An 8703-nucleotide genomic window follows, 5' to 3' on the forward strand; every position below is an offset into this window, starting at 1 on the left:
TGTTTCATTTTAAAACATTTATCTTACAAAGGAGTTGATTAATCTAACTGCTGAACTATTTATCTGTACATGGAATTGTTTTTTTTTTACTCTTTTTTTTCTAATCTTTACAGGAAAATGCCACGGTTCAGCATCTGATGTGTGGGGACATTTCACTGCAGCTAATGTAGAAGGAAAATCTCTGTACATTTGCAAATACTGTGCCAAATCATATGTGAAGAATGCAACAAAGATGCAGAATCATCTGGCCAAATGCATAAAGTTCCCTCAGCGCTCACAAAAAGCAACCTCTGACAAAAGTCCTCTACTTCTATTCGTGGTGAAAATGATGAATCAGACACCTTATCGATAGCAACAGCTCATGGTCCTCCTGGAATCAGAAGTTTTTTTTACTCAATGGAGGAACGTAGTCAGAGAAATGCTGATGAATGTCTTGCTCGAGCTGTGTATGCAACTTGTTCACCTCTGATGCTCACAGGCAATGTGTATTTTTAAGAGATTTCTGAATGTTCTTCGCCCAGCATACACCCCTCCAACCAGACATGCTTTATCTAGTCATTTGCTGGATGCAGAGTTCAAGTGAAGGTCAAGCAAATCATAGAGAAAGCAGACTGTATTGCAATCATCTCTGATGGGTGGTCGAATGTTCGTGGGCAAGGAATAATTAACTACATCATCTCCACCCTTCAACCAGTATTCTACAAGAGCACAGACACAAGGGACAACAGACACACCGGTCTCTACATTGCAGATGATCTGAAGGCAGTCATCAATGACCTTGGACCACAGAAGGTATTTGCACTGGTGACAGACAATGCTGCGAACATGAAGGCTGCTTGGTCTAAAGTGGAGGACTCCTACCCTCACATCACACTCATTGGCTGTGCTTCTCATGCATTGAATCTGCTCCTCAAGGACATTATGGCACTAAAAATAATGGATACACTCTTCAAGAGAGCCAAGGAAATGGTTTGGTATGTGAAGGGTCATCAAGTTATAGCAGCAATCTACCTCACCAAGCAAAGTGAGCAGAATAAGAGCACCACATTGAAGCTGCCCAACAACACCCATTGGGGTGGTGTTGTCATCATGTTTGACAGTCTCCTGGAGAGGAAGGAGTCTCCAAGAAATGGCCATATCACAGTCTGCCAATATGGACAGCCCCATTAAGAGGATCCTCCTGGATGATGTATTTTGGGAGAGAGTGGTAAGAAGCCTGAAACTGCTGAAACCTATAGCAGTAGCCATTGCACTGATTGAGGGAGACAATGCCATCCTGTCTGATGTTCAAACTCTGCTTGCAGATGTAAGAGAAGAAATCTGTACTGCCCTGCCCACTTCACTGTTGCTCCAAGCAGAGGAAACTGCAGGTCTGAAATACATCAAAAAGCGTGAAGACTTCTGCCTGAAGCTGAAGACCTCCGCCACAGCGTACATGTTGGACCCCAAGTATGCTGGCAAGAGCATCCTGTCTGGTGCAGAGATCAACAAGACCTATGGTGTCATCCCTACCGTGTCTCGCCACCTTGGCCTGGATGAGGGCAAGGTTCTTGTCAGTCTGGTGAAGTACACTTCCAAGCAAGGGCTTTGGGATGGAGATGCAATATATATCCCTCCCAACATATCTCATCAGCCACCTGGTGGAAGGGACTTTGTGGATCTGAGGCTCTTTCCCCCGTTGTCTCCATCATCCTCCAAATCCCACCAACATCAGCTGTCTCAGAGCGCAACTGGTCATTGTTTGGGAACACGCACCCTAAAGCACGTGGTGGCTATCCAGGCAAATTTGAGGCTTTTTGAGAGTGACAGTGAAGATGAGACCTCAGAGTCTGATGTTCAAGAAGTGGACATTGAGGAGGTCCAGGGAGAAGACATGGAAGCCTGAGAGGAAGACAACCAAAGCTTTAGTTTCTAGACTATCATTTTACAGATGTATGTTGAAAAACGTTTTTGGGAGATGGATCATTCAATATTCCCTTTTGTTGTTCAGTGAAATCATCCCATGTTAAGAGTCAACTAATTTAATTAAAGTTCAATTCGGAACTAAATTGTTAATTTCTATTTGAAGGATTTAATAATTTGCAATTATGTCTACTTATGATAAGGTAAAATGTTTATGTTTCTGTCTCCATATGATATGGTAAATATATCCAATGCAAAAAAACATCTACATTGAAATGGTATTAATATTAATTTGCATATATTCCTGTTAATTCCCACGGAAAGTTTCCACCTCTGAATATTCCCCAAAATGTACAACCCTAGGCCTGATCACTGACAACGATGAGACAGCCTATAGGGAGAAGGTCAGAGACCTGGTAGTGTGGTGCCAGGACAACAATCTCTCCCTCAACATGATCAAGACAAAGGTGATTCCCATTCTCAATGACGGGGCTGCAGTGGAGCAGGTTGAGAGCTTCAAGTTCCTTGGTGTCCACATCACCAACAAACTATCATGGTCCAAACACACAAAGACAGTCGTGAAGAGGGCACGACAATGCCTATTCCCCCTCAAGAGACTGAAAAGATTTGGCATGGGTCCTCAGTTCCTCAAAGTTATACAGCTGCACCATCGAGAGCATCCTGACTAGTTTCATCCCCGACTCGTATGGCAACTGCTCGGCCTCCGACAGCAAGACACTACAGAGGGTAGTGTGTACAGCCCAGTACATCACTGGGGCCAAGCTTCCTGACATCCAGGACCTCTATACCAGGCGTTGTCATAGGAAGGACCTAAAAATCGCCAAAGACTCCAGCCACCCGAATCATAAACTGTTCTGTCTGCTACCAACCGACAAGCAGTACCGGAGCGTTATAGCCAAGAAGACTCGAGGCTGTAATCGCTGCCAAAGGTGCTTCAACAAAGTACTGAGTAAAGGGTCTGAATACCTATAAAATGGGATATTTCAGTTTTTTTTATATAAATTAGCAAAAATGTCTAAAAACCTGTTTTTGCTCTGTCATTATGGGATATTTTGTGTCGATTGATGAGTGGGAAAAAATGATTTAATCCATTGTAATGGGAATTTGAATGTTTGTGCTTTTACAATGACCAATTTCTGTGTTCTATTCATGTGCTGTTCTAAAAACCAATTTCTGTGTTCATGCAAGTGGCTGAATGAACGAATCCTCACTATCAGCAGCTGCAATTTGGCAGTATGCCCAGACCTTGTTTTGGGAACGAAAGATACAGTTGAAGTCGGAAGTTTACATACACTTAGTTTGGAGTCATTAAAGCTTGTTTTTCAACCACTCCACAAATGTATTGTTAACAAACTATAGCTCTGGAAAGTCGGTTAGGACATCTACTTTGTGCATGACACAAGTCATTTTTCCAACAATTCTTTACAGACAGATTTCTTCACTTATAATTCATTGTATCACAATTCCAGTGGGTCAGAAGTTTACATACACTAAGTTGACTGTGCCTTTAAACAGCTTGGAACATTCCAGAAAATTATGTCATGGCTTTAGAAGCTTCTGATAGGCTAATTGACATAATTTGAGTCAATTGGAGGTATTTCAAGGCCTACCTTCAAACTCAGTGCCTCTTTGCTTGACATCATAGGAAAATCTAAAGAAATCAGCCAAGACTTCAGAAAAAAAATTGTAGACCCCCAAAAGTCTGGTTCATCCTTGGGAGCAATTTCCAAACGCCTGAAGGTACCACGTTCATCTATACAAACAATAGTACGCAAGTATAAACACCAGGGGACCACGCAGAAGTCATAGCGCTCCCGAAGGAGACGCGTTCTGTCTCCTAGAGATGAACGTACTTTGGTGCAAAAAGTACAAATCAATCCCAGAACAACAGCAAAGGACCCTGTGAAGATGCTGGAGGAAACCGGTACAAAAGTATCTATATCCACAGTAAAACGAGTCCTAAAACGACATAACCTGAAAGGCCGCTCAGCAAGGAAGAAGCCACTGCTCCAAAACAGCCATAAAAAACACAGACAACAGTTTGCAACTGCACATGGGGACAAAGATCATACTGTTTGGAGAAATGTCCTCTGTTATGATGAAACAAAAATTGAACTGTTTGGCCATAATGACCATTGTTATGTTTGGAGGAAAAAGGGGGAGGCTTGCAAGCTGAAGAACACCATCCCAACCGTGAAGCACGGGGGTGGCAGCATCATGTTGTGGGGGTGCTTTGCTGCAGGAGGGACTGGTGCACTTCACAAAATAGATGGCATCATGAGGTGGGAAAATTATGTGGATATATTGAAGCAACATCTCAAGACATCAGTCAGGAAGTTAAAGCTTGATCGCAAATGGGTCTTCCAAATGGACAATGACCCCAAGCATACTTCCAAAGTTGTAGCAAAATGGCTTAAGGACAACAAATTCAAGGTATTGGAGTGGCCATCACAAAGCCCTGACCTCAATCCCATAGAAAAGTTGTGGGCAGAACTGAAAAAGCGTATGCGAGCAAGAAGGCCTACAAACCTGATTCAGTTACACCAGCTCTGTCAGGAGGAATGGGCCAAAATTTACCCAACTTATTTTGGGAAGCTTGTGGACGGCTACCCAAAACTTTTGACCCAAGTTAAACAATTTAAAGGCAATGCTACCAAATACTAATTCAGTGTAAACTTCTGACCCACTGGGAATGCGATGAAAGAAATAAAAGCTGAAATAAATAATTCTCTCTACTATTATCCTGACATTTCACATTCTTAAAATAAAGTGGTGATCCTAACTGACCTAAGACAGGTAATTTGTACTAGGATTAAATGTCAGGAATTGTGAAAAACTGAGTTTAAATGTATTTGGCAAAGGTGTATGTAAACTTCCGACTTCAACTGTATATGTTTCAAGGTCTCAGCTTAGAGAGAAGAAGCCTCGTGAGGTATTGGTCTGTCACATGTTATGAACCAGTATTGGTCAATCACATGAATAAAACAGAACGGTAATGATAAATTAATTATGCTTAATCATGCGAATATAACTTGTCTGTGTAAAGCTGTATATAAGACAACAGCTGGGACTGCCCAAGCAGAGCTCCTGATTGACGTGTACTATGGTGCATTAAGTTGACTTTGAGTGTTCCTGTGTAAGAATTTACACAAAAGCACTTTAGAATAAGGCTGTAACGTAATTTCTTTTTCAAAAAGTCAAGTGGTCTGTATATTTTCAGAATGCACTGTATATATACAGTGGCAAGAAAGAGTATGTGAACCCTTTGGAATTTCCTGGACTTCTGCATAAATTGGTCATAAAATATACTGCTCAAAAAAATAAAGGGAACACTTAAACAACACAATGTAACTCCAAGTCAATCACACTTCTGTGAAATCAAACTGTCCACTTAGGAAGCAACACTGATTGACAATAAATTTCACATGCTGTTGTGCAAATGGAATAGACAACAGGTGGAAATTATAGGCAATTAGCAAGACACCCCAAATAAAGGAGTGGTTCTGCAGGTGGTAACCACACACCACTTCGCAGTTCCTATGCTTCCTGGCTGATGTTTTGGTCACTTTTGAATGCTGGCGGTGCTTTCACTCTAGTGGTAGCATGAGACGGAGTCTACAACCCACACAAGTGGCTCAGGTAGTGCAGCTCATCCAGGATGGCACATCAATGCAAGCTGTGGCAAGAAGGTTTGCTGTGTCTGTCAGCGTAGTGTCCAGAGCATGGAGGCGCTACCAGGAGACAGGCCAGTACATCAGGAGACATGGAGGAGGCCGTAGGAGGGCAACAACCCAGCAGCAGGACCGCTACCTCCGCCGTTGTGCAAGGAGGAGCAGGAGGAGCACTGCCAGAGCCCTGCAAAATGACCTCCAGCAGGCCACAAATGTGCATGTGTCTGCTCAAACGGTCAGAAACAGACTCCATGAGGGTGGTATGAGGGCCCGACGTCCACAGGTGGGGGTTGTGCTTACAGCCCAACACCGTGCAGGACGTTTGGCATTTGCCAGAGAACACCAAGATTGGCAAATTCGCCACTGGCACCCTGTGCTCTTCACAGATGAAAGCAGGTTCACACTGAGCATGTGTGACAGACGTGACAGTCTGGAGACGCCGTGGAGAACGTTCTGCTGCCTGCAACATCCTCCAGCATGAACGGTTTGGCGGTGGGTCAGTCATGGTGTGGGGTGGCATTTGTTTTGGGGGGCCGCACAGCCCTCCATGTGCTCGCCAGAGGTAGCCTGACTGCCATTAGGTACCGAGATGAGATCCTCAGACCCCTTGTGAGACCATATGCTGGTGCGGTTGGCCCTGGATTCCTCCTAATGCAAGACAATGCTAGACCTCATGTGGCTGGAGTGTGTCAGCAGTTACTGCAAGAGGAAGGCATTGATGCTATGGACTGGCCCGCCCATTCCCCAGACCTGAATCAAATTGAGCACATCTGGGACATCATGTCTCGCTCCATCCACCAACGCCACGTTGCACCACAGACTGTCCAGGAGTTGGCGGATGCTTTAGTCCAGGTCTGGGAGGAGATCCCTCAGAAGACCATCCGCCACCTCATCAGGAGCATGCCCAGGTGTTGTAGGGAGGTCATACAGGCACGTGGAGGCCACACACACTACTGAGCCTCATTTTGACTTGTTTTAAGGACATTACATCAAAGTTGGATCAGCCTGTAGTGTGGTTTTCCACTTTAATTTTGAGTGTGACTCCAAATCCAGACCTCCATGGGTTGATAAATTGGATTTCCATTGATTATTTTTGTGTGATTTTGTTGTCAGCACATTCAACTATGTAAAGAAAAAAGTATTTAATAAGATTATTTCATTCATTCAGATCTAGGATGTGTTATTTTAGTGTTCCCTTTATTTTTTTGAGCAGTGTATGATCTGATCATCTAAGTCACGACAATAGACAAACATAGTGTGCTTAAACTAATAACACGCAAACAATTATACGTTTTCATGTCTTTATAGAACACACCGTGTAAACATTGACAGTGCAGGGTGGGAAAAGTATGTGAAACCTTGGATTTAATAACTGGTTGACCATCCTTTGGCAGCAATAAACTCAACCAAATGTTTTCTGTAGTTGTGGATCAGACCTGTACAACGGTCAGGAGGAATTTTGGACCATTCCTCTTTACAAAACTGTTTCAGTTCAGCAATATTCTTGGGATGTCTGGTGTGAACTGCTCTCTTGAGGTCATGCCACAGCATCTCAATCGGGTTGAGGTCAGGACTCTGACTGGGCCACTCCAGAAGGTATATTTTCTTTTGTTGAAGCCATTCTGTTGTTGATTTACTTCTGCGTTTTGAGTCGTTGTCCTGTTACATCACCCAACTTCTGCTGAGCTTCAATTCGCAGACAGACATACATTCTCCTGCATAATGTCTTGATAAACTTGTGAATTCATTTTTCCGTCGTTGATAGCAAGCTGCCCATGCCATGAGGCAGCAAAGCAGCTCCAAACCATGATGCTCCCTTCACCATACTTTACAGTTGGGATGAGGTTTTGATGTTGGTGTGCTGTGCCTTTTTTTCTCCACGCATAGTGTTGTGTGTTCCTTCCAAACAACTCAACTTTAGTTTCATCAGTCCACAGAATATTTTGCCAGTAGCGCTGTGGAACATCCAGATGCTCTTTTGAGAACTTCAGACGTACAGCAATGTTTTTTTGGGACAGCAGTGGCTTCTTCCGTGGTGTCCTCCCATGAACCCCATTCTTGAACCCCATTCTTGTTTAGTGTTTTACGTATCGTAAACTAGTCAAAAGAGATGTTAGCATGTTCCAGAGATTTCTGTAAGTCTTTAGCTGACACTCTAGGATTCTTCTTAACCTCAGTGAGCATTCTGCGCTGTGCTCTTTCAGTCATCTTTGCAGGACGGCCACTCATAGGGAGAGTAGCAACAGTGCTGAACTTTCTCCATTTATAGACAATTTGTTTTACTGTGGACTGATGAACATCAATGCTTTTAGAGATACTTTTGTAACCCTTTCCAGCTTTATGCAAGTCAACAATTCTTAATCTTGGGTCTTCTGAGATCTCTTTTGTTTGCGGCATGGTTCACATCAGGCAATACTCTTCCCAACCTACACTGTGAAATGTTTAAATGATGTATTCAATATAGAGAAAATACAATAATTTGTGTGGTATTAGTTTAAGCAGACTGTGTGTCTGTTGTTGTGACAAATGTTATGAACAATTTATGCAGAAATCCAGATAATTCCAGGGTTCACATACTTTTTCTTGCCACTGTATATATGTATAGTACCAGTCAAAAGTTTGGACACACCTACCCATTCATGGTTAATTTTTTATTTTGTAGAATAGTGAAGACATTAAAACTATGAAATAACACATATGGAATCATGTAGTAACCAAACAAGTGTTTATATTTGAGATTCTTCAAAGTAGCCACCCTTTGCCTTGATGACAGCTTTGCACACTCTTGACATTCTCTCAACCAGCTTCATTAGGTAGTCACCTGGAATACATTTCAATTAAGTATGCCTTGTTAAAAGTTCATTTGTGGAATGTATTTCCTTCTTAATGCGTTTGAGCCATCAGTTGTGTTGTGACAAGGTAGGGGTGGTATACAGAAGATAGCCTTATTAGGTAAAAGACCAAGTCCATATTATGGCAAGAACAGCTCAAATAAGCAAAGACAAAATGAGTCTATCATTAATTTAAGACATGAAGGAATGCGGAAAATGTCAAGAACTTTGAAAGTTTCGCCAAGTGCAGTCGCAAAAACCATCAAGCGCTATGATGA

Source organism: Salmo salar, chromosome ssa04 (genome assembly GCF_905237065.1).
Source record: "Salmo salar chromosome ssa04, Ssal_v3.1, whole genome shotgun sequence".
In the NCBI taxonomy this organism is placed as follows: domain Eukaryota; kingdom Metazoa; phylum Chordata; class Actinopteri; order Salmoniformes; family Salmonidae; genus Salmo; species Salmo salar.